General features: G+C 46.5%; 1 long non-coding RNA gene across 1 annotated transcript in view; it reads right to left on the bottom strand.

Annotated features, from left to right (window-relative positions):
* Positions 1-135: 135 nt before the first annotated feature.
* LOC145536975 (uncharacterized) overlaps positions 136-26,635 on the bottom strand; it is a 411,144-nt gene continuing 384,644 nt past the window's right edge. Inside the window, exons 168-178 of the long non-coding RNA XR_014076109.1 lie at positions 25,139-25,449; positions 22,830-23,140; positions 20,521-20,831; positions 18,212-18,522; positions 15,903-16,213; positions 13,594-13,904; positions 11,284-11,594; positions 8,974-9,284; positions 6,665-6,975; positions 4,355-4,665; positions 136-2,355 (exon numbers count right to left, since the gene is read on the bottom strand). This is a non-coding gene — a long non-coding RNA (uncharacterized LOC145536975). The remainder of the gene's footprint in view (positions 2,356-4,354; positions 4,666-6,664; positions 6,976-8,973; positions 9,285-11,283; positions 11,595-13,593; positions 13,905-15,902; positions 16,214-18,211; positions 18,523-20,520; positions 20,832-22,829; positions 23,141-25,138; positions 25,450-26,635) is intronic.

Here is a 26,635-nt window from a genome sequence, read left to right as displayed (position 1 = left end):
AGAGACATCTTGTTTCAACCATTCTTCTGCCTCTGCCCTTTGAACCTGAAAAAGACACCATAAACAGACAGACACCAGGAAATATGGCTGACTTGTATTTGACTCAATTCAGAGAAACCTGGTTATATTTCTACATTTTCTTTTTGGTTTCCATTGGACAAAGGTACCCAACTTTATCACTCATCTTCTGTTTTCCAGATTTCAATTTTTACTTGATCCCTTCTTTTTTTTTTTTTTATCTCCAGCATTTTTTCAAACTATCAAACTGTTTGGAGGCATCAAGTGGCAAACCTCTGGCATCCATGCGTAAGACACAAAAGAAATTGACTATACCTAAGGACTTGCCAAACCTAGGCAACAGGCCACATGTTTATTATCTTGTCTCACTCAGATGGTAAAGCATCCGCCTGCAATGCAAGAGACCCAGGTTTGATCCACGGGTCAGGAAGATTCCCTGGAAAAGGTCCTGGCTATGCACTCCAGTATTCTGGCCTGGAGAATTCAATGGACAAGAGGAGCCTGGTGGGTCTAAAGAGTCCGTGGGGTCCAAAGAGTCAGGCACAACTGAGGGAATAACACACACACTTCCCAAATTTGCTGGAGTCTTCATATTCTAGGCTTTGTGTGTTGAGTTGAAGAAGCCATTTGGTGAAGCTCTAGGATGACCCAGATACTTCTCATGACTGAATGCAGACAATGCCCTACTTGTAATCATACACTCTTACATGGCTATCAATTCCAATCAGATGGCACACGTGACTTTGTCTCATACTATCATCATATATAATTGGAAAAAAACAAGTATTTTCCATCTCATAAATGGCCTTAGCTAGAGTGCAGTTCAGTAGCTCAGTCGTGTCCAACTCTTTGCAACCCCACGGACTGCAGCACGCCAGGCTTTCCTTTCCATCACCAACTCCCAGAGCTTGCTCCAACTCATGTCCATGGAGTCAGTGATGCCATCCACCCATCTCATCCTCTGTCATCCCCTTCTCTTCCCACTTTCAGTCTTTCCCGCTATCAAGGTCTTGTCAAGTGAGTCAGTTCTTCGTATCAGACGACCAAAATATAGGAGTTTCAGCTTCAGCATCAGTCCCTCCAATGTATATTCGGGGTAGATTTCCTTTAGGATGGACTGGTTGGATCTCTGTGCAGTCCAAGGGACTCTCAAGAGTCTCCTGCCACACCACAGCTCAAAAGCATCAATGCTTTGATGCTCACCTGTCCTTATATTCCAACTCTCACATCCATGCATGCCTGCCAGAAAAACCATTGCTTTGACCAGACGGACCTTTGTTGGCAAAGAAATGTCTCTGTTTTTTAATATGCTGTCTAGGTTGCTCATAGCTTTACTTCCAAGGAGCAAGCGTCTTTTAATTTCATGGCTGCAGTCACCATCTGCAGTGATTTTGGAGTCCCCCCAAATAAAGTAAAGTACAGCAGTTTGCTTTCCATCTTAAAGCACAGGAAGGAAATAATGCTATCCTCCCTGGCAGGCTGCAGTCCATAGCGTCGCACAGAGTCTGACATGACTCAAGAGACTTAGCACACACCAACCCCAAAGCCAGGTCTTTGCCCCGCTCCCCTGCAAGAACTGAGATAACATCAGCGTCAGGTCAGGACAAAGGTATTGACCCTGGGCTTTAGAGTGAACCTGCAAAGACACAGAAGTTCGCGGCTGGTGGGTGGGTTCAGACAATGTAGGCCTTCCACTACATTTGTGATTTTCATCCACTTGAGCATCTGCAGGCTCCTAGAAAATATTCTGACTCAAACCAGCAAGTCAGTGTATTCCCATTCCTTCCATACAGGTCCTTCTTGCTCCAAGCCATGGTACTTTATTTAGACTTTTGGTCACCCTCAACTTCGTCAATGGCATCACCTATTTAAGGTACTTGGCATTAGGCCAGTCCATTGCACTCTGTCACTCCTGTCACAATGGGCCCAGGCCCTACAAAGGGCAGATTCACAAGACAAGTGCCCCCATTTTCAGTGCTTGGCTCTAAGGCCCACCACAATGTTAGGAAACTGAGGCCCCGCTTACCTCCTTCCTGTGACTGGACTTCCTGGCAGCAGCTGGAGGGCTCCGTGGTCCTGGGCCCTCACTGATCAGACACTAAGCCTAGAACCTGACTGTCCACCGATCCTGCCAGATCACACAGAAAAGGTTGAGGGCCAGGCTTGAGTTCAGGTTCTGTTGTTCCTAAGTTGATCTGACCGGCCTCCACTGCTAGGCCTCGCAAGGAAGAGCAGCTCACAGCTTTGGCCTGATCAAACTGTTTCCGCACGATGGCAGTGCTGTCCCAGAAGAGAGACATCTTGTTTCAACCATTCTTCTGCCTCTGCCCTTTGAACCTGAAAAAGACACCATAAACAGACAGACACCAGGAAATATGGCTGACTTGTATTTGACTCAATTCAGAGAAACCTGGTTATATTTCTACATTTTCTTTTTGGTTTCCATTGGACAAAGGTACCCAACTTTATCACTCATCTTCTGTTTTCCAGATTTCAATTTTTACTTGATCCCTTCTTTTTTTTTTTTTTATCTCCAGCATTTTTTCAAACTATCAAACTGTTTGGAGGCATCAAGTGGCAAACCTCTGGCATCCATGCGTAAGACACAAAAGAAATTGACTATACCTAAGGACTTGCCAAACCTAGGCAACAGGCCACATGTTTATTATCTTGTCTCACTCAGATGGTAAAGCATCCGCCTGCAATGCAAGAGACCCAGGTTTGATCCACGGGTCAGGAAGATTCCCTGGAAAAGGTCCTGGCTATGCCCTCCAGTATTCTGGCCTGGAGAATTCAATGGACAAGAGGAGCCTGGTGGGTCTAAAGAGTCCGTGGGGTCCAAAGAGTCAGGCACAACTGAGGGAATAACACACACACTTCCCAAATTTGCTGGAGTCTTCATATTCTAGGCTTTGTGTGTTGAGTTGAAGAAGCCATTTGGTGAAGCTCTAGGATGACCCAGATACTTCTCATGACTGAATGCAGACAATGCCCTACTTGTAATCATACACTCTTACATGGCTATCAATTCCAATCAGATGGCACACGTGACTTTGTCTCATACTATCATCATATATAATTGGAAAAAAACAAGTATTTTCCATCTCATAAATGGCCTTAGCTAGAGTGCAGTTCAGTAGCTCAGTCGTGTCCAACTCTTTGCAACCCCACGGACTGCAGCACGCCAGGCTTTCCTTTCCATCACCAACTCCCAGAGCTTGCTCCAACTCATGTCCATGGAGTCAGTGATGCCATCCACCCATCTCATCCTCTGTCATCCCCTTCTCTTCCCACTTTCAGTCTTTCCCGCTATCAAGGTCTTGTCAAGTGAGTCAGTTCTTCGTATCAGACGACCAAAATATAGGAGTTTCAGCTTCAGCATCAGTCCCTCCAATGTATATTCGGGGTAGATTTCCTTTAGGATGGACTGGTTGGATCTCTGTGCAGTCCAAGGGACTCTCAAGAGTCTCCTGCCACACCACAGCTCAAAAGCATCAATGCTTTGATGCTCACCTGTCCTTATATTCCAACTCTCACATCCATGCATGCCTGCCAGAAAAACCATTGCTTTGACCAGACGGACCTTTGTTGGCAAAGAAATGTCTCTGTTTTTTAATATGCTGTCTAGGTTGCTCATAGCTTTACTTCCAAGGAGCAAGCGTCTTTTAATTTCATGGCTGCAGTCACCATCTGCAGTGATTTTGGAGTCCCCCCAAATAAAGTAAAGTACAGCAGTTTGCTTTCCATCTTAAAGCACAGGAAGGAAATAATGCTATCCTCCCTGGCAGGCTGCAGTCCATAGCGTCGCACAGAGTCTGACATGACTCAAGAGACTTAGCACACACCAACCCCAAAGCCAGGTCTTTGCCCCGCTCCCCTGCAAGAACTGAGATAACATCAGCGTCAGGTCAGGACAAAGGTATTGACCCTGGGCTTTAGAGTGAACCTGCAAAGACACAGAAGTTCGCGGCTGGTGGGTGGGTTCAGACAATGTAGGCCTTCCACTACATTTGTGATTTTCATCCACTTGAGCATCTGCAGGCTCCTAGAAAATATTCTGACTCAAACCAGCAAGTCAGTGTATTCCCATTCCTTCCATACAGGTCCTTCTTGCTCCAAGCCATGGTACTTTATTTAGACTTTTGGTCACCCTCAACTTCGTCAATGGCATCACCTATTTAAGGTACTTGGCATTAGGCCAGTCCATTGCACTCTGTCACTCCTGTCACAATGGGCCCAGGCCCTACAAAGGGCAGATTCACAAGACAAGTGCCCCCATTTTCAGTGCTTGGCTCTAAGGCCCACCACAATGTTAGGAAACTGAGGCCCCGCTTACCTCCTTCCTGTGACTGGACTTCCTGGCAGCAGCTGGAGGGCTCCGTGGTCCTGGGCCCTCACTGATCAGACACTAAGCCTAGAACCTGACTGTCCACCGATCCTGCCAGATCACACAGAAAAGGTTGAGGGCCAGGCTTGAGTTCAGGTTCTGTTGTTCCTAAGTTGATCTGACCGGCCTCCACTGCTAGGCCTCGCAAGGAAGAGCAGCTCACAGCTTTGGCCTGATCAAACAGTTTCCGCACGATGGCAGTGCTGTCCCAGAAGAGAGACATCTTGTTTCAACCATTCTTCTGCCTCTGCCCTTTGAACCTGAAAAAGACACCATAAACAGACAGACACCAGGAAATATGGCTGACTTGTATTTGACTCAATTCAGAGAAACCTGGTTATATTTCTACATTTTCTTTTTGGTTTCCATTGGACAAAGGTACCCAACTTTATCACTCATCTTCTGTTTTCCAGATTTCAATTTTTACTTGATCCCTTCTTTTTTTTTTTTTTATCTCCAGCATTTTTTCAAACTATCAAACTGTTTGGAGGCATCAAGTGGCAAACCTCTGGCATCCATGCGTAAGACACAAAAGAAATTGACTATACCTAAGGACTTGCCAAACCTAGGCAACAGGCCACATGTTTATTATCTTGTCTCACTCAGATGGTAAAGCATCCGCCTGCAATGCAAGAGACCCAGGTTTGATCCACGGGTCAGGAAGATTCCCTGGAAAAGGTCCTGGCTATGCCCTCCAGTATTCTGGCCTGGAGAATTCAATGGACAAGAGGAGCCTGGTGGGTCTAAAGAGTCCGTGGGGTCCAAAGAGTCAGGCACAACTGAGGGAATAACACACACACTTCCCAAATTTGCTGGAGTCTTCATATTCTAGGCTTTGTGTGTTGAGTTGAAGAAGCCATTTGGTGAAGCTCTAGGATGACCCAGATACTTCTCATGACTGAATGCAGACAATGCCCTACTTGTAATCATACACTCTTACATGGCTATCAATTCCAATCAGATGGCACACGTGACTTTGTCTCATACTATCATCATATATAATTGGAAAAAAACAAGTATTTTCCATCTCATAAATGGCCTTAGCTAGAGTGCAGTTCAGTAGCTCAGTCGTGTCCAACTCTTTGCAACCCCACGGACTGCAGCACGCCAGGCTTTCCTTTCCATCACCAACTCCCAGAGCTTGCTCCAACTCATGTCCATGGAGTCAGTGATGCCATCCACCCATCTCATCCTCTGTCATCCCCTTCTCTTCCCACTTTCAGTCTTTCCCGCTATCAAGGTCTTGTCAAGTGAGTCAGTTCTTCGTATCAGACGACCAAAATATAGGAGTTTCAGCTTCAGCATCAGTCCCTCCAATGTATATTCGGGGTAGATTTCCTTTAGGATGGACTGGTTGGATCTCTGTGCAGTCCAAGGGACTCTCAAGAGTCTCCTGCCACACCACAGCTCAAAAGCATCAATGCTTTGATGCTCACCTGTCCTTATATTCCAACTCTCACATCCATGCATGCCTGCCAGAAAAACCATTGCTTTGACCAGACGGACCTTTGTTGGCAAAGAAATGTCTCTGTTTTTTAATATGCTGTCTAGGTTGCTCATAGCTTTACTTCCAAGGAGCAAGCGTCTTTTAATTTCATGGCTGCAGTCACCATCTGCAGTGATTTTGGAGTCCCCCCAAATAAAGTAAAGTACAGCAGTTTGCTTTCCATCTTAAAGCACAGGAAGGAAATAATGCTATCCTCCCTGGCAGGCTGCAGTCCATAGCGTCGCACAGAGTCTGACATGACTCAAGAGACTTAGCACACACCAACCCCAAAGCCAGGTCTTTGCCCCGCTCCCCTGCAAGAACTGAGATAACATCAGCGTCAGGTCAGGACAAAGGTATTGACCCTGGGCTTTAGAGTGAACCTGCAAAGACACAGAAGTTCGCGGCTGGTGGGTGGGTTCAGACAATGTAGGCCTTCCACTACATTTGTGATTTTCATCCACTTGAGCATCTGCAGGCTCCTAGAAAATATTCTGACTCAAACCAGCAAGTCAGTGTATTCCCATTCCTTCCATACAGGTCCTTCTTGCTCCAAGCCATGGTACTTTATTTAGACTTTTGGTCACCCTCAACTTCGTCAATGGCATCACCTATTTAAGGTACTTGGCATTAGGCCAGTCCATTGCACTCTGTCACTCCTGTCACAATGGGCCCAGGCCCTACAAAGGGCAGATTCACAAGACAAGTGCCCCCATTTTCAGTGCTTGGCTCTAAGGCCCACCACAATGTTAGGAAACTGAGGCCCCGCTTACCTCCTTCCTGTGACTGGACTTCCTGGCAGCAGCTGGAGGGCTCCGTGGTCCTGGGCCCTCACTGATCAGACACTAAGCCTAGAACCTGACTGTCCACCGATCCTGCCAGATCACACAGAAAAGGTTGAGGGCCAGGCTTGAGTTCAGGTTCTGTTGTTCCTAAGTTGATCTGACCGGCCTCCACTGCTAGGCCTCGCAAGGAAGAGCAGCTCACAGCTTTGGCCTGATCAAACTGTTTCCGCACGATGGCAGTGCTGTCCCAGAAGAGAGACATCTTGTTTCAACCATTCTTCTGCCTCTGCCCTTTGAACCTGAAAAAGACACCATAAACAGACAGACACCAGGAAATATGGCTGACTTGTATTTGACTCAATTCAGAGAAACCTGGTTATATTTCTACATTTTCTTTTTGGTTTCCATTGGACAAAGGTACCCAACTTTATCACTCATCTTCTGTTTTCCAGATTTCAATTTTTACTTGATCCCTTCTTTTTTTTTTTTTATCTCCAGCATTTTTTCAAACTATCAAACTGTTTGGAGGCATCAAGTGGCAAACCTCTGGCATCCATGCGTAAGACACAAAAGAAATTGACTATACCTAAGGACTTGCCAAACCTAGGCAACAGGCCACATGTTTATTATCTTGTCTCACTCAGATGGTAAAGCATCCGCCTGCAATGCAAGAGACCCAGGTTTGATCCACGGGTCAGGAAGATTCCCTGGAAAAGGTCCTGGCTATGCCCTCCAGTATTCTGGCCTGGAGAATTCAATGGACAAGAGGAGCCTGGTGGGTCTAAAGAGTCCGTGGGGTCCAAAGAGTCAGGCACAACTGAGGGAATAACACACACACTTCCCAAATTTGCTGGAGTCTTCATATTCTAGGCTTTGTGTGTTGAGTTGAAGAAGCCATTTGGTGAAGCTCTAGGATGACCCAGATACTTCTCATGACTGAATGCAGACAATGCCCTACTTGTAATCATACACTCTTACATGGCTATCAATTCCAATCAGATGGCACACGTGACTTTGTCTCATACTATCATCATATATAATTGGAAAAAAACAAGTATTTTCCATCTCATAAATGGCCTTAGCTAGAGTGCAGTTCAGTAGCTCAGTCGTGTCCAACTCTTTGCAACCCCACGGACTGCAGCACGCCAGGCTTTCCTTTCCATCACCAACTCCCAGAGCTTGCTCCAACTCATGTCCATGGAGTCAGTGATGCCATCCACCCATCTCATCCTCTGTCATCCCCTTCTCTTCCCACTTTCAGTCTTTCCCGCTATCAAGGTCTTGTCAAGTGAGTCAGTTCTTCGTATCAGACGACCAAAATATAGGAGTTTCAGCTTCAGCATCAGTCCCTCCAATGTATATTCGGGGTAGATTTCCTTTAGGATGGACTGGTTGGATCTCTGTGCAGTCCAAGGGACTCTCAAGAGTCTCCTGCCACACCACAGCTCAAAAGCATCAATGCTTTGATGCTCACCTGTCCTTATATTCCAACTCTCACATCCATGCATGCCTGCCAGAAAAACCATTGCTTTGACCAGACGGACCTTTGTTGGCAAAGAAATGTCTCTGTTTTTTAATATGCTGTCTAGGTTGCTCATAGCTTTACTTCCAAGGAGCAAGCGTCTTTTAATTTCATGGCTGCAGTCACCATCTGCAGTGATTTTGGAGTCCCCCAAAATAAAGTAAAGTACAGCAGTTTGCTTTCCATCTTAAAGCACAGGAAGGAAATAATGCTATCCTCCCTGGCAGGCTGCAGTCCATAGCGTCGCACAGAGTCTGACATGACTCAAGAGACTTAGCACACACCAACCCCAAAGCCAGGTCTTTGCCCCGCTCCCCTGCAAGAACTGAGATAACATCAGCGTCAGGTCAGGACAAAGGTATTGACCCTGGGCTTTAGAGTGAACCTGCAAAGACACAGAAGTTCGCGGCTGGTGGGTGGGTTCAGACAATGTAGGCCTTCCACTACATTTGTGATTTTCATCCACTTGAGCATCTGCAGGCTCCTAGAAAATATTCTGACTCAAACCAGCAAGTCAGTGTATTCCCATTCCTTCCATACAGGTCCTTCTTGCTCCAAGCCATGGTACTTTATTTAGACTTTTGGTCACCCTCAACTTCGTCAATGGCATCACCTATTTAAGGTACTTGGCATTAGGCCAGTCCATTGCACTCTGTCACTCCTGTCACAATGGGCCCAGGCCCTACAAAGGGCAGATTCACAAGACAAGTGCCCCCATTTTCAGTGCTTGGCTCTAAGGCCCACCACAATGTTAGGAAACTGAGGCCCCGCTTACCTCCTTCCTGTGACTGGACTTCCTGGCAGCAGCTGGAGGGCTCCGTGGTCCTGGGCCCTCACTGATCAGACACTAAGCCTAGAACCTGACTGTCCACCGATCCTGCCAGATCACACAGAAAAGGTTGAGGGCCAGGCTTGAGTTCAGGTTCTGTTGTTCCTAAGTTGATCTGACCGGCCTCCACTGCTAGGCCTCGCAAGGAAGAGCAGCTCACAGCTTTGGCCTGATCAAACAGTTTCCGCACGATGGCAGTGCTGTCCCAGAAGAGAGACATCTTGTTTCAACCATTCTTCTGCCTCTGCCCTTTGAACCTGAAAAAGACACCATAAACAGACAGACACCAGGAAATATGGCTGACTTGTATTTGACTCAATTCAGAGAAACCTGGTTATATTTCTACATTTTCTTTTTGGTTTCCATTGGACAAAGGTACCCAACTTTATCACTCATCTTCTGTTTTCCAGATTTCAATTTTTACTTGATCCCTTCTTTTTTTTTTTTTTATCTCCAGCATTTTTTCAAACTATCAAACTGTTTGGAGGCATCAAGTGGCAAACCTCTGGCATCCATGCGTAAGACACAAAAGAAATTGACTATACCTAAGGACTTGCCAAACCTAGGCAACAGGCCACATGTTTATTATCTTGTCTCACTCAGATGGTAAAGCATCCGCCTGCAATGCAAGAGACCCAGGTTTGATCCACGGGTCAGGAAGATTCCCTGGAAAAGGTCCTGGCTATGCCCTCCAGTATTCTGGCCTGGAGAATTCAATGGACAAGAGGAGCCTGGTGGGTCTAAAGAGTCCGTGGGGTCCAAAGAGTCAGGCACAACTGAGGGAATAACACACACACTTCCCAAATTTGCTGGAGTCTTCATATTCTAGGCTTTGTGTGTTGAGTTGAAGAAGCCATTTGGTGAAGCTCTAGGATGACCCAGATACTTCTCATGACTGAATGCAGACAATGCCCTACTTGTAATCATACACTCTTACATGGCTATCAATTCCAATCAGATGGCACACGTGACTTTGTCTCATACTATCATCATATATAATTGGAAAAAAACAAGTATTTTCCATCTCATAAATGGCCTTAGCTAGAGTGCAGTTCAGTAGCTCAGTCGTGTCCAACTCTTTGCAACCCCATGGACTGCAGCACGCCAGGCTTTCCTTTCCATCACCAACTCCCAGAGCTTGCTCCAACTCATGTCCATGGAGTCAGTGATGCCATCCACCCATCTCATCCTCTGTCATCCCCTTCTCTTCCCACTTTCAGTCTTTCCCGCTATCAAGGTCTTGTCAAGTGAGTCAGTTCTTCGTATCAGACGACCAAAATATAGGAGTTTCAGCTTCAGCATCAGTCCCTCCAATGTATATTCGGGGTAGATTTCCTTTAGGATGGACTGGTTGGATCTCTGTGCAGTCCAAGGGACTCTCAAGAGTCTCCTGCCACACCACAGCTCAAAAGCATCAATGCTTTGATGCTCACCTGTCCTTATATTCCAACTCTCACATCCATGCATGCCTGCCAGAAAAACCATTGCTTTGACCAGACGGACCTTTGTTGGCAAAGAAATGTCTCTGTTTTTTAATATGCTGTCTAGGTTGCTCATAGCTTTACTTCCAAGGAGCAAGCGTCTTTTAATTTCATGGCTGCAGTCACCATCTGCAGTGATTTTGGAGTCCCCCAAAATAAAGTAAAGTACAGCAGTTTGCTTTCCATCTTAAAGCACAGGAAGGAAATAATGCTATCCTCCCTGGCAGGCTGCAGTCCATAGCGTCGCACAGAGTCTGACATGACTCAAGAGACTTAGCACACACCAACCCCAAAGCCAGGTCTTTGCCCCGCTCCCCTGCAAGAACTGAGATAACATCAGCGTCAGGTCAGGACAAAGGTATTGACCCTGGGCTTTAGAGTGAACCTGCAAAGACACAGAAGTTCGCGGCTGGTGGGTGGGTTCAGACAATGTAGGCCTTCCACTACATTTGTGATTTTCATCCACTTGAGCATCTGCAGGCTCCTAGAAAATATTCTGACTCAAACCAGCAAGTCAGTGTATTCCCATTCCTTCCATACAGGTCCTTCTTGCTCCAAGCCATGGTACTTTATTTAGACTTTTGGTCACCCTCAACTTCGTCAATGGCATCACCTATTTAAGGTACTTGGCATTAGGCCAGTCCATTGCACTCTGTCACTCCTGTCACAATGGGCCCAGGCCCTACAAAGGGCAGATTCACAAGACAAGTGCCCCCATTTTCAGTGCTTGGCTCTAAGGCCCACCACAATGTTAGGAAACTGAGGCCCCGCTTACCTCCTTCCTGTGACTGGACTTCCTGGCAGCAGCTGGAGGGCTCCGTGGTCCTGGGCCCTCACTGATCAGACACTAAGCCTAGAACCTGACTGTCCACCGATCCTGCCAGATCACACAGAAAAGGTTGAGGGCCAGGCTTGAGTTCAGGTTCTGTTGTTCCTAAGTTGATCTGACCGGCCTCCACTGCTAGGCCTCGCAAGGAAGAGCAGCTCACAGCTTTGGCCTGATCAAACTGTTTCCGCACGATGGCAGTGCTGTCCCAGAAGAGAGACATCTTGTTTCAACCATTCTTCTGCCTCTGCCCTTTGAACCTGAAAAAGACACCATAAACAGACAGACACCAGGAAATATGGCTGACTTGTATTTGACTCAATTCAGAGAAACCTGGTTATATTTCTACATTTTCTTTTTGGTTTCCATTGGACAAAGGTACCCAACTTTATCACTCATCTTCTGTTTTCCAGATTTCAATTTTTACTTGATCCCTTCTTTTTTTTTTTTTTATCTCCAGCATTTTTTCAAACTATCAAACTGTTTGGAGGCATCAAGTGGCAAACCTCTGGCATCCATGCGTAAGACACAAAAGAAATTGACTATACCTAAGGACTTGCCAAACCTAGGCAACAGGCCACATGTTTATTATCTTGTCTCACTCAGATGGTAAAGCATCCGCCTGCAATGCAAGAGACCCAGGTTTGATCCACGGGTCAGGAAGATTCCCTGGAAAAGGTCCTGGCTATGCACTCCAGTATTCTGGCCTGGAGAATTCAATGGACAAGAGGAGCCTGGTGGGTCTAAAGAGTCCGTGGGGTCCAAAGAGTCAGGCACAACTGAGGGAATAACACACACACTTCCCAAATTTGCTGGAGTCTTCATATTCTAGGCTTTGTGTGTTGAGTTGAAGAAGCCATTTGGTGAAGCTCTAGGATGACCCAGATACTTCTCATGACTGAATGCAGACAATGCCCTACTTGTAATCATACACTCTTACATGGCTATCAATTCCAATCAGATGGCACACGTGACTTTGTCTCATACTATCATCATATATAATTGGAAAAAAACAAGTATTTTCCATCTCATAAATGGCCTTAGCTAGAGGTCAGTTCAGTAGCTCAGTCGTGTCCAACTCTTTGCAACCCCACGGACTGCAGCACGCCAGGCTTTCCTTTCCATCACCAACTCCCAGAGCTTGCTCCAACTCATGTCCATGGAGTCAGTGATGCCATCCACCCATCTCATCCTCTGTCATCCCCTTCTCTTCCCACTTTCAGTCTTTCCCGCTATCAAGGTCTTGTCAAGTGAGTCAGTTCTTCGTATCAGACGACCAAAATATAGGAGTTTCAGCTTCAGCATCAGTCCCTCCAATGTATATTCGGGGTAGATTTCCTTTAGGATGGACTGGTTGGATCTCTGTGCAGTCCAAGGGACTCTCAAGAGTCTCCTGCCACACCACAGCTCAAAAGCATCAATGCTTTGATGCTCACCTGTCCTTATATTCCAACTCTCACATCCATGCATGCCTGCCAGAAAAACCATTGCTTTGACCAGACGGACCTTTGTTGGCAAAGAAATGTCTCTGTTTTTTAATATGCTGTCTAGGTTGCTCATAGCTTTACTTCCAAGGAGCAAGCGTCTTTTAATTTCATGGCTGCAGTCACCATCTGCAGTGATTTTGGAGTCCCCCAAAATAAAGTAAAGTACAGCAGTTTGCTTTCCATCTTAAAGCACAGGAAGGAAATAATGCTATCCTCCCTGGCAGGCTGCAGTCCATAGCGTCGCACAGAGTCTGACATGACTCAAGAGACTTAGCACACACCAACCCCAAAGCCAGGTCTTTGCCCCGCTCCCCTGCAAGAACTGAGATAACATCAGCGTCAGGTCAGGACAAAGGTATTGACCCTGGGCTTTAGAGTGAACCTGCAAAGACACAGAAGTTCGCGGCTGGTGGGTGGGTTCAGACAATGTAGGCCTTCCACTACATTTGTGATTTTCATCCACTTGAGCATCTGCAGGCTCCTAGAAAATATTCTGACTCAAACCAGCAAGTCAGTGTATTCCCATTCCTTCCATACAGGTCCTTCTTGCTCCAAGCCATGGTACTTTATTTAGACTTTTGGTCACCCTCAACTTCGTCAATGGCATCACCTATTTAAGGTACTTGGCATTAGGCCAGTCCATTGCACTCTGTCACTCCTGTCACAATGGGCCCAGGCCCTACAAAGGGCAGATTCACAAGACAAGTGCCCCCATTTTCAGTGCTTGGCTCTAAGGCCCACCACAATGTTAGGAAACTGAGGCCCCGCTTACCTCCTTCCTGTGACTGGACTTCCTGGCAGCAGCTGGAGGGCTCCGTGGTCCTGGGCCCTCACTGATCAGACACTAAGCCTAGAACCTGACTGTCCACCGATCCTGCCAGATCACACAGAAAAGGTTGAGGGCCAGGCTTGAGTTCAGGTTCTGTTGTTCCTAAGTTGATCTGACCGGCCTCCACTGCTAGGCCTCGCAAGGAAGAGCAGCTCACAGCTTTGGCCTGATCAAACTGTTTCCGCACGATGGCAGTGCTGTCCCAGAAGAGAGACATCTTGTTTCAACCATTCTTCTGCCTCTGCCCTTTGAACCTGAAAAAGACACCATAAACAGACAGACACCAGGAAATATGGCTGACTTGTATTTGACTCAATTCAGAGAAACCTGGTTATATTTCTACATTTTCTTTTTGGTTTCCATTGGACAAAGGTACCCAACTTTATCACTCATCTTCTGTTTTCCAGATTTCAATTTTTACTTGATCCCTTCTTTTTTTTTTTTTATCTCCAGCATTTTTTCAAACTATCAAACTGTTTGGAGGCATCAAGTGGCAAACCTCTGGCATCCATGCGTAAGACACAAAAGAAATTGACTATACCTAAGGACTTGCCAAACCTAGGCAACAGGCCACATGTTTATTATCTTGTCTCACTCAGATGGTAAAGCATCCGCCTGCAATGCAAGAGACCCAGGTTTGATCCACGGGTCAGGAAGATTCCCTGGAAAAGGTCCTGGCTATGCACTCCAGTATTCTGGCCTGGAGAATTCAATGGACAAGAGGAGCCTGGTGGGTCTAAAGAGTCCGTGGGGTCCAAAGAGTCAGGCACAACTGAGGGAATAACACACACACTTCCCAAATTTGCTGGAGTCTTCATATTCTAGGCTTTGTGTGTTGAGTTGAAGAAGCCATTTGGTGAAGCTCTAGGATGACCCAGATACTTCTCATGACTGAATGCAGACAATGCCCTACTTGTAATCATACACTCTTACATGGCTATCAATTCCAATCAGATGGCACACGTGACTTTGTCTCATACTATCATCATATATAATTGGAAAAAAACAAGTATTTTCCATCTCATAAATGGCCTTAGCTAGAGTTCAGTTCAGTAGCTCAGTCGTGTCCAACTCTTTGCAACCCCACGGACTGCAGCACGCCAGGCTTTCCTTTCCATCACCAACTCCCAGAGCTTGCTCCAACTCATGTCCGTGGAGTCAGTGATGCCATCCACCCATCTCATCCTCTGTCATCCCCTTCTCTTCCCACTTTCAGTCTTTCCCGCTATCAAGGTCTTGTCAAGTGAGTCAGTTCTTCGTATCAGACGACCAAAATATAGGAGTTTCAGCTTCAGCATCAGTCCCTCCAATGTATATTCGGGGTAGATTTCCTTTAGGATGGACTGGTTGGATCTCTGTGCAGTCCAAGGGACTCTCAAGAGTCTCCTGCCACACCACAGCTCAAAAGCATCAATGCTTTGATGCTCACCTGTCCTTATATTCCAACTCTCACATCCATGCATGCCTGCCAGAAAAACCATTGCTTTGACCAGACGGACCTTTGTTGGCAAAGAAATGTCTCTGTTTTTTAATATGCTGTCTAGGTTGCTCATAGCTTTACTTCCAAGGAGCAAGCGTCTTTTAATTTCATGGCTGCAGTCACCATCTGCAGTGATTTTGGAGTCCCCCAAAATAAAGTAAAGTACAGCAGTTTGCTTTCCATCTTAAAGCACAGGAAGGAAATAATGCTATCCTCCCTGGCAGGCTGCAGTCCATAGCGTCGCACAGAGTCTGACATGACTCAAGAGACTTAGCACACACCAACCCCAAAGCCAGGTCTTTGCCCCGCTCCCCTGCAAGAACTGAGATAACATCAGCGTCAGGTCAGGACAAAGGTATTGACCCTGGGCTTTAGAGTGAACCTGCAAAGACACAGAAGTTCGCGGCTGGTGGGTGGGTTCAGACAATGTAGGCCTTCCACTACATTTGTGATTTTCATCCACTTGAGCATCTGCAGGCTCCTAGAAAATATTCTGACTCAAACCAGCAAGTCAGTGTATTCCCATTCCTTCCATACAGGTCCTTCTTGCTCCAAGCCATGGTACTTTATTTAGACTTTTGGTCACCCTCAACTTCGTCAATGGCATCACCTATTTAAGGTACTTGGCATTAGGCCAGTCCATTGCACTCTGTCACTCCTGTCACAATGGGCCCAGGCCCTACAAAGGGCAGATTCACAAGACAAGTGCCCCCATTTTCAGTGCTTGGCTCTAAGGCCCACCACAATGTTAGGAAACTGAGGCCCCGCTTACCTCCTTCCTGTGACTGGACTTCCTGGCAGCAGCTGGAGGGCTCCGTGGTCCTGGGCCCTCACTGATCAGACACTAAGCCTAGAACCTGACTGTCCACCGATCCTGCCAGATCACACAGAAAAGGTTGAGGGCCAGGCTTGAGTTCAGGTTCTGTTGTTCCTAAGTTGATCTGACCGGCCTCCACTGCTAGGCCTCGCAAGGAAGAGCAGCTCACAGCTTTGGCCTGATCAAACTGTTTCCGCACGATGGCAGTGCTGTCCCAGAAGAGAGACATCTTGTTTCAACCATTCTTCTGCCTCTGCCCTTTGAACCTGAAAAAGACACCATAAACAGACAGACACCAGGAAATATGGCTGACTTGTATTTGACTCAATTCAGAGAAACCTGGTTATATTTCTACATTTTCTTTTTGGTTTCCATTGGACAAAGGTACCCAACTTTATCACTCATCTTCTGTTTTCCAGATTTCAATTTTTACTTGATCCCTTCTTTTTTTTTTTTTATCTCCAGCATTTTTTCAAACTATCAAACTGTTTGGAGGCATCAAGTGGCAAACCTCTGGCATCCATGCGTAAGACACAAAAGAAATTGACTATACCTAAGGACTTGCCAAACCTAGGCAACAGGCCACATGTTTATTATCTTGTCTCACTCAGATGGTAAAGCATCCGCCTGCAATGCAAGAGACCCAGGTTTGATCCACGGGTCAGGAAGATTCCCTGGAAAAGGTCCTGGCTATGCACTCCAGTATTCTGGCCTGGAGAATTCAATGGACAAGAGGAGCCTGGTGGGTCTAAAGAGTCCGTGGGGTCCAAAGAGTCAGGCACAACTGAGGGAATAACACACACACTTCCCAAATTTGCTGGAGTCTTCATATTCTAGGCTTTGTGTGTTGAGTTGAAGAAGCCATTTGGTGAAGCTCTAGGATGACCCAGATACTTCTCATGACTGAATGCAGACAATGCCCTACTTGTAATCATACACTCTTACATGGCTATCAATTCCAATCAGATGGCACACGTGACTTTGTCTCATACTATCATCATATATAATTGGAAAAAAACAAGTATTTTCCATCTCATAAATGGCCTTAGCTAGAGTTCAGTTCAGTAGCTCAGTCGTGTCCAACTCTTTGCAACCCCACGGACTGCAGCACGCCAGGCTTTCCTTTCCATCACCAACTCCCAGAGCTTGCTCCAACTCATGTCCGTGGAGTCAGTGATGCCATCCACCCATCTCATCCTCTGTCATCCCCTTCTCTTCCCACTTTCAGTCTTTCCCGCTATCAAGGTCTTGTCAAGTGAGTCAGTTCTTCGTATCAGACGACCAAAATATAGGAGTTTCAGCTTCAGCATCAGTCCCTCCAATGTATATTCGGGGTAGATTTCCTTTAGGATGGACTGGTTGGATCTCTGTGCAGTCCAAGGGACTCTCAAGAGTCTCCTGCCACACCACAGCTCAAAAGCATCAATGCTTTGATGCTCACCTGTCCTTATATTCCAACTGTCACATCCATGCATGCCTGCCAGAAAAACCATTGCTTTGACCAGACGGACCTTTGTTGGCAAAGAAATGTCTCTGTTTTTTAATATGCTGTCTAGGTTGCTCATAGCTTTACTTCCAAGGAGCAAGCGTCTTTTAATTTCATGGCTGCAGTCACCATCTGCAGTGATTTTGGAGTCCCCCAAAATAAAGTAAAGTACAGCAGTTTGCTTTCCATCTTAAAGCACAGGAAGGAAATAATGCTATCCTCCCTGGCAGGCTGCAGTCCATAGCGTCGCACAGAGTCTGACATGACTCAAGAGACTTAGCACACACCAACCCCAAAGCCAGGTCTTTGCCCCGCTCCCCTGCAAGAACTGAGATAACATCAGCGTCAGGTCAGGACAAAGGTATTGACCCTGGGCTTTAGAGTGAACCTGCAAAGACACAGAAGTTCGCGGCTGGTGGGTGGGTTCAGACAATGTAGGCCTTCCACTACATTTGTGATTTTCATCCACTTGAGCATCTGCAGGCTCCTAGAAAATATTCTGACTCAAACCAGCAAGTCAGTGTATTCCCATTCCTTCCATACAGGTCCTTCTTGCTCCAAGCCATGGTACTTTATTTAGACTTTTGGTCACCCTCAACTTCGTCAATGGCATCACCTATTTAAGGTACTTGGCATTAGGCCAGTCCATTGCACTCTGTCACTCCTGTCACAATGGGCCCAGGCCCTACAAAGGGCAGATTCACAAGACAAGTGCCCCCATTTTCAGTGCTTGGCTCTAAGGCCCACCACAATGTTAGGAAACTGAGGCCCCGCTTACCTCCTTCCTGTGACTGGACTTCCTGGCAGCAGCTGGAGGGCTCCGTGGTCCTGGGCCCTCACTGATCAGACACTAAGCCTAGAACCTGACTGTCCACCGATCCTGCCAGATCACACAGAAAAGGTTGAGGGCCAGGCTTGAGTTCAGGTTCTGTTGTTCCTAAGTTGATCTGACCGGCCTCCACTGCTAGGCCTCGCAAGGAAGAGCAGCTCACAGCTTTGGCCTGATCAAACTGTTTCCGCACGATGGCAGTGCTGTCCCAGAAGAGAGACATCTTGTTTCAACCATTCTTCTGCCTCTGCCCTTTGAACCTGAAAAAGACACCATAAACAGACAGACACCAGGAAATATGGCTGACTTGTATTTGACTCAATTCAGAGAAACCTGGTTATATTTCTACATTTTCTTTTTGGTTTCCATTGGACAAAGGTACCCAACTTTATCACTCATCTTCTGTTTTCCAGATTTCAATTTTTACTTGATCCCTTCTTTTTTTTTTTTTATCTCCAGCATTTTTTCAAACTATCAAACTGTTTGGAGGCATCAAGTGGCAAACCTCTGGCATCCATGCGTAAGACACAAAAGAAATTGACTATACCTAAGGACTTGCCAAACCTAGGCAACAGGCCACATGTTTATTATCTTGTCTCACTCAGATGGTAAAGCATCCGCCTGCAATGCAAGAGACCCAGGTTTGATCCACGGGTCAGGAAGATTCCCTGGAAAAGGTCCTGGCTATGCACTCCAGTATTCTGGCCTGGAGAATTCAATGGACAAGAGGAGCCTGGTGGGTCTAAAGAGTCCGTGGGGTCCAAAGAGTCAGGCACAACTGAGGGAATAACACACACACTTCCCAAATTTGCTGGAGTCTTCATATTCTAGGCTTTGTGTGTTGAGTTGAAGAAGCCATTTGGTGAAGCTCTAGGATGACCCAGATACTTCTCATGACTGAATGCAGACAATGCCCTACTTGTAATCATACACTCTTACATGGCTATCAATTCCAATCAGATGGCACACGTGACTTTGTCTCATACTATCATCATATATAATTGGAAAAAAACAAGTATTTTCCATCTCATAAATGGCCTTAGCTAGAGTTCAGTTCAGTAGCTCAGTCGTGTCCAACTCTTTGCAACCCCACGGACTGCAGCACGCCAGGCTTTCCTTTCCAACACCAACTCCCAGAGCTTGCTCCAACTCATGTCCATGGAGTCAGTGATGCCATCCACCCATCTCATCCTCTGTCATCCCCTTCTCTTCCCACTTTCAGTCTTTCCCGCTATCAAGGTCTTGTCAAGTGAGTCAGTTCTTCGTATCAGACGACCAAAATATAGGAGTTTCAGCTTCAGCATCAGTCCCTCCAGTGTATATTCGGGGTAGATTTCCTTTAGGATGGACTGGTTGGATCTCTGTGCAGTCCAAGGGACTCTCAAGAGTCTCCTGCCACACCACAGCTCAAAAGCATCAATGCTTTGATGCTCACCTGTCCTTATATTCCAACTCTCACATCCATGCATGCCTGCCAGAAAAACCATTGCTTTGACCAGACGGACCTTTGTTGGCAAAGAAATGTCTCTGTTTTTTAATATGCTGTCTAGGTTGCTCATAGCTTTACTTCCAAGGAGCAAGCGTCTTTTAATTTCATGGCTGCAGTCACCATCTGCAGTGATTTTGGAGTCCCCCAAAATAAAGTAAAGTACAGCAGTTTGCTTTCCATCTTAAAGCACAGGAAGGAAATAATGCTATCCTCCCTGGCAGGCTGCAGTCCATAGCGTCGCACAGAGTCTGACATGACTCAAGAGACTTAGCACACACCAACCCCAAAGCCAGGTCTTTGCCCCGCTCCCCTGCAAGAACTGAGATAACATCAGCGTCAGGTCAGGACAAAGGTATTGACCCTGGGCTTTAGAGTGAACCTGCAAAGACACAGAAGTTCGCGGCTGGTGGGTGGGTTCAGACAATGTAGGCCTTCCACTACATTTGTGATTTTCATCCACTTGAGCATCTGCAGGCTCCTAGAAAATATTCTGACTCAAACCAGCAAGTCAGTGTATTCCCATTCCTTCCATACAGGTCCTTCTTGCTCCAAGCCATGGTACTTTATTTAGACTTTTGGTCACCCTCAACTTCGTCAATGGCATCACCTATTTAAGGTACTTGGCATTAGGCCAGTCCATTGCACTCTGTCACTCCTGTCACAATGGGCCCAGGCCCTACAAAGGGCAGATTCACAAGACAAGTGCCCCCATTTTCAGTGCTTGGCTCTAAGGCCCACCACAATGTTAGGAAACTGAGGCCCCGCTTACCTCCTTCCTGTGACTGGACTTCCTGGCAGCAGCTGGAGGGCTCCGTGGTCCTGGGCCCTCACTGATCAGACACTAAGCCTAGAACCTGACTGTCCACCGATCCTGCCAGATCACACAGAAAAGGTTGAGGGCCAGGCTTGAGTTCAGGTTCTGTTGTTCCTAAGTTGATCTGACCGGCCTCCACTGCTAGGCCTCGCAAGGAAGAGCAGCTCACAGCTTTGGCCTGATCAAACTGTTTCCGCACGATGGCAGTGCTGTCCCAGAAGAGAGACATCTTGTTTCAACCATTCTTCTGCCTCTGCCCTTTGAACCTGAAAAAGACACCATAAACAGACAGACACCAGGAAATATGGCTGACTTGTATTTGACTCAATTCAGAGAAACCTGGTTATATTTCTACATTTTCTTTTTGGTTTCCATTGGACAAAGGTACCCAACTTTATCACTCATCTTCTGTTTTCCAGATTTCAATTTTTACTTGATCCCTTCTTTTTTTTTTTTTATCTCCAGCATTTTTTCAAACTATCAAACTGTTTGGAGGCATCAAGTGGCAAACCTCTGGCATCCATGCGTAAGACACAAAAGAAATTGACTATACCTAAGGACTTGCCAAACCTAGGCAACAGGCCACATGTTTATTATCTTGTCTCACTCAGATGGTAAAGCATCCGCCTGCAATGCAAGAGACCCAGGTTTGATCCACGGGTCAGGAAGATTCCCTGGAAAAGGTCCTGGCTATGCACTCCAGTATTCTGGCCTGGAGAATTCAATGGACAAGAGGAGCCTGGTGGGTCTAAAGAGTCCGTGGGGTCCAAAGAGTCAGGCACAACTGAGGGAATAACACACACACTTCCCAAATTTGCTGGAGTCTTCATATTCTAGGCTTTGTGTGTTGAGTTGAAGAAGCCATTTGGTGAAGCTCTAGGATGACCCAGATACTTCTCATGACTGAATGCAGACAATGCCCTACTTGTAATCATACACTCTTACATGGCTATCAATTCCAATCAGATGGCACACGTGACTTTGTCTCATACTATCATCATATATAATTGGAAAAAAACAAGTATTTTCCATCTCATAAATGGCCTTAGCTAGAGTGCAGTTCAGTAGCTCAGTCGTGTCCAACTCTTTGCAACCCCACGGACTGCAGCACGCCAGGCTTTCCTTTCCATCACCAACTCCCAGAGCTTGCTCCAACTCATGTCCGTGGAGTCAGTGATGCCATCCACCCATCTCATCCTCTGTCATCCCCTTCTCTTCCCACTTTCAGTCTTTCCCGCTATCAAGGTCTTGTCAAGTGAGTCAGTTCTTCGTATCAGACGACCAAAATATAGGAGTTTCAGCTTCAGCATCAGTCCCTCCAATGTATATTCGGGGTAGATTTCCTTTAGGATGGACTGGTTGGATCTCTGTGCAGTCCAAGGGACTCTCAAGAGTCTCCTGCCACACCACAGCTCAAAAGCATCAATGCTTTGATGCTCACCTGTCCTTATATTCCAACTCTCACATCCATGCATGCCTGCCAGAAAAACCATTGCTTTGACCAGACGGACCTTTGTTGGCAAAGAAATGTCTCTGTTTTTTAATATGCTGTCTAGGTTGCTCATAGCTTTACTTCCAAGGAGCAAGCGTCTTTTAATTTCATGGCTGCAGTCACCATCTGCAGTGATTTTGGAGTCCCCCAAAATAAAGTAAAGTACAGCAGTTTGCTTTCCATCTTAAAGCACAGGAAGGAAATAATGCTATCCTCCCTGGCAGGCTGCAGTCCATAGCGTCGCACAGAGTCTGACATGACTCAAGAGACTTAGCACACACCAACCCCAAAGCCAGGTCTTTGCCCCGCTCCCCTGCAAGAACTGAGATAACATCAGCGTCAGGTCAGGACAAAGGTATTGACCCTGGGCTTTAGAGTGAACCTGCAAAGACACAGAAGTTCGCGGCTGGTGGGTGGGTTCAGACAATGTAGGCCTTCCACTACATTTGTGATTTTCATCCACTTGAGCATCTGCAGGCTCCTAGAAAATATTCTGACTCAAACCAGCAAGTCAGTGTATTCCCATTCCTTCCATACAGGTCCTTCTTGCTCCAAGCCATGGTACTTTATTTAGACTTTTGGTCACCCTCAACTTCGTCAATGGCATCACCTATTTAAGGTACTTGGCATTAGGCCAGTCCATTGCACTCTGTCACTCCTGTCACAATGGGCCCAGGCCCTACAAAGGGCAGATTCACAAGACAAGTGCCCCCATTTTCAGTGCTTGGCTCTAAGGCCCACCACAATGTTAGGAAACTGAGGCCCCGCTTACCTCCTTCCTGTGACTGGACTTCCTGGCAGCAGCTGGAGGGCTCCGTGGTCCTGGGCCCTCACTGATCAGACACTAAGCCTAGAACCTGACTGTCCACCGATCCTGCCAGATCACACAGAAAAGGTTGAGGGCCAGGCTTGAGTTCAGGTTCTGTTGTTCCTAAGTTGATCTGACCGGCCTCCACTGCTAGGCCTCGCAAGGAAGAGCAGCTCACAGCTTTGGCCTGATCAAACTGTTTCCGCACGATGGCAGTGCTGTCCCAGAAGAGAGACATCTTGTTTCAACCATTCTTCTGCCTCTGCCCTTTGAACCTGAAAAAGACACCATAAACAGACAGACACCAGGAAATATGGCTGACTTGTATTTGACTCAATTCAGAGAAACCTGGTTATATTTCTACATTTTCTTTTTGGTTTCCATTGGACAAAGGTACCCAACTTTATCACTCATCTTCTGTTTTCCAGATTTCAATTTTTACTTGATCCCTTCTTTTTTTTTTTTTATCTCCAGCATTTTTTCAAACTATCAAACTGTTTGGAGGCATCAAGTGGCAAACCTCTGGCATCCATGCGTAAGACACAAAAGAAATTGACTATACCTAAGGACTTGCCAAACCTAGGCAACAGGCCACATGTTTATTATCTTGTCTCACTCAGATGGTAAAGCATCCGCCTGCAATGCAAGAGACCCAGGTTTGATCCACGGGTCAGGAAGATTCCCTGGAAAAGGTCCTGGCTATGCACTCCAGTATTCTGGCCTGGAGAATTCAATGGACAAGAGGAGCCTGGTGGGTCTAAAGAGTCCGTGGGGTCCAAAGAGTCAGGCACAACTGAGGGAATAACACACACACTTCCCAAATTTGCTGGAGTCTTCATATTCTAGGCTTTGTGTGTTGAGTTGAAGAAGCCATTTGGTGAAGCTCTAGGATGACCCAGATACTTCTCATGACTGAATGCAGACAATGCCCTACTTGTAATCATACACTCTTACATGGCTATCAATTCCAATCAGATGGCACACGTGACTTTGTCTCATACTATCATCATATATAATTGGAAAAAAACAAGTATTTTCCATCTCATAAATGGCCTTAGCTAGAGTTCAGTTCAGTAGCTCAGTCGTGTCCAACTCTTTGCAACCCCACGGACTGCAGCACGCCAGGCTTTCCTTTCCATCACCAACTCCCAGAGCTTGCTCCAACTCATGTCCGTGGAGTCAGTGATGCCATCCACCCATCTCATCCTCTGTCATCCCCTTCTCTTCCCACTTTCAGTCTTTCCCGCTATCAAGGTCTTGTCAAGTGAGTCAGTTCTTCGTATCAGACGACCAAAATATAGGAGTTTCAGCTTCAGCATCAGTCCCTCCAATGTATATTCGGGGTAGATTTCCTTTAGGATGGACTGGTTGGATCTCTGTGCAGTCCAAGGGACTCTCAAGAGTCTCCTGCCACACCACAGCTCAAAAGCATCAATGCTTTGATGCTCACCTGTCCTTATATTCCAACTCTCACATCCATGCATGCCTGCCAGAAAAACCATTGCTTTGACCAGACGGACCTTTGTTGGCAAAGAAATGTCTCTGTTTTTTAATATGCTGTCTAGGTTGCTCATAGCTTTACTTCCAAGGAGCAAGCGTCTTTTAATTTCATGGCTGCAGTCACCATCTGCAGTGATTTTGGAGTCCCCCAAAATAAAGTAAAGTACAGCAGTTTGCTTTCCATCTTAAAGCACAGGAAGGAAATAATGCTATCCTCCCTGGCAGGCTGCAGTCCATAGCGTCGCACAGAGTCTGACATGACTCAAGAGACTTAGCACACACCAACCCCAAAGCCAGGTCTTTGCCCCGCTCCCCTGCAAGAACTGAGATAACATCAGCGTCAGGTCAGGACAAAGGTATTGACCCTGGGCTTTAGAGTGAACCTGCAAAGACACAGAAGTTCGCAGCTGGTGGGTGGGTTCAGACAATGTAGGCCTTCCATTACATTTGTGATTTTCATCCACTTGAGCATCTGCAGGCTCCTAGAAAATATTCTGACTCAAACCAGCAAGTCAGTGTATTCCCATTCCTTCCATACAGGTCCTTCTTGCTCCAAGCCATGGTACTTTATTTAGACTTTTGGTCACCCTCAACTTCGTCAATGGCATCACCTATTTAAGGTACTTGGCATTAGGCCAGTCCATTGCACTCTGTCACTCCTGTCACAATGGGCCCAGGCCCTACAAAGGGCAGATTCACAAGACAAGTGCCCCCATTTTCAGTGCTTGGCTCTAAGGCCCACCACAATGTTAGGAAACTGAGGCCCCGCTTACCTCCTTCCTGTGACTGGACTTCCTGGCAGCAGCTGGAGGGCTCCGTGGTCCTGGGCCCTCACTGATCAGACACTAAGCCTAGAACCTGACTGTCCACCGATCCTGCCAGATCACACAGAAAAGGTTGAGGGCCAGGCTTGAGTTCAGGTTCTGTTGTTCCTAAGTTGATCTGACCGGCCTCCACTGCTAGGCCTCGCAAGGAAGAGCAGCTCACAGCTTTGGCCTGATCAAACTGTTTCCGCACGATGGCAGTGCTGTCCCAGAAGAGAGACATCTTGTTTCAACCATTCTTCTGCCTCTGCCCTTTGAACCTGAAAAAGACACCATAAACAGACAGACACCAGGAAATATGGCTGACTTGTATTTGACTCAATTCAGAGAAACCTGGTTATATTTCTACATTTTCTTTTTGGTTTCCATTGGACAAAGGTACCCAACTTTATCACTCATCTTCTGTTTTCCAGATTTCAATTTTTACTTGATCCCTTCTTTTTTTTTTTTTATCTCCAGCATTTTTTCAAACTATCAAACTGTTTGGAGGCATCAAGTGGCAAACCTCTGGCATCCATGCGTAAGACACAAAAGAAATTGACTATACCTAAGGACTTGCCAAACCTAGGCAACAGGCCACATGTTTATTATCTTGTCTCACTCAGATGGTAAAGCATCCGCCTGCAATGCAAGAGACCCAGGTTTGATCCACGGGTCAGGAAGATTCCCTGGAAAAGGTCCTGGCTATGCACTCCAGTATTCTGGCCTGGAGAATTCAATGGACAAGAGGAGCCTGGTGGGTCTAAAGAGTCCGTGGGGTCCAAAGAGTCAGGCACAACTGAGGGAATAACACACACACTTCCCAAATTTGCTGGAGTCTTCATATTCTAGGCTTTGTGTGTTGAGTTGAAGAAGCCATTTGGTGAAGCTCTAGGATGACCCAGATACTTCTCATGACTGAATGCAGACAATGCCCTACTTGTAATCATACACTCTTACATGGCTATCAATTCCAATCAGATGGCACACGTGACTTTGTCTCATACTATCATCATATATAATTGGAAAAAAACAAGTATTTTCCATCTCATAAATGGCCTTAGCTAGAGTTCAGTTCAGTAGCTCAGTCGTGTCCAACTCTTTGCAACCCCACGGACTGCAGCACGCCAGGCTTTCCTTTCCATCACCAACTCCCAGAGCTTGCTCCAACTCATGTCCGTGGAGTCAGTGATGCCATCCACCCATCTCATCCTCTGTCATCCCCTTCTCTTCCCACTTTCAGTCTTTCCCGCTATCAAGGTCTTGTCAAGTGAGTCAGTTCTTCGTATCAGACGACCAAAATATAGGAGTTTCAGCTTCAGCATCAGTCCCTCCAATGTATATTCGGGGTAGATTTCCTTTAGGATGGACTGGTTGGATCTCTGTGCAGTCCAAGGGACTCTCAAGAGTCTCCTGCCACACCACAGCTCAAAAGCATCAATGCTTTGATGCTCACCTGTCCTTATA

The sequence above is a fragment of the Giraffa tippelskirchi genome, chromosome X (genome assembly GCF_054371585.1).
Source record: "Giraffa tippelskirchi isolate mGirTip1 chromosome X, T2T-mGirTip1v1.2.pri, whole genome shotgun sequence".
NCBI classification, from domain to species: Eukaryota; Metazoa; Chordata; class Mammalia; order Artiodactyla; family Giraffidae; genus Giraffa; species Giraffa tippelskirchi.
This window is presented reverse-complemented; position numbering and strand designations above follow the sequence as displayed.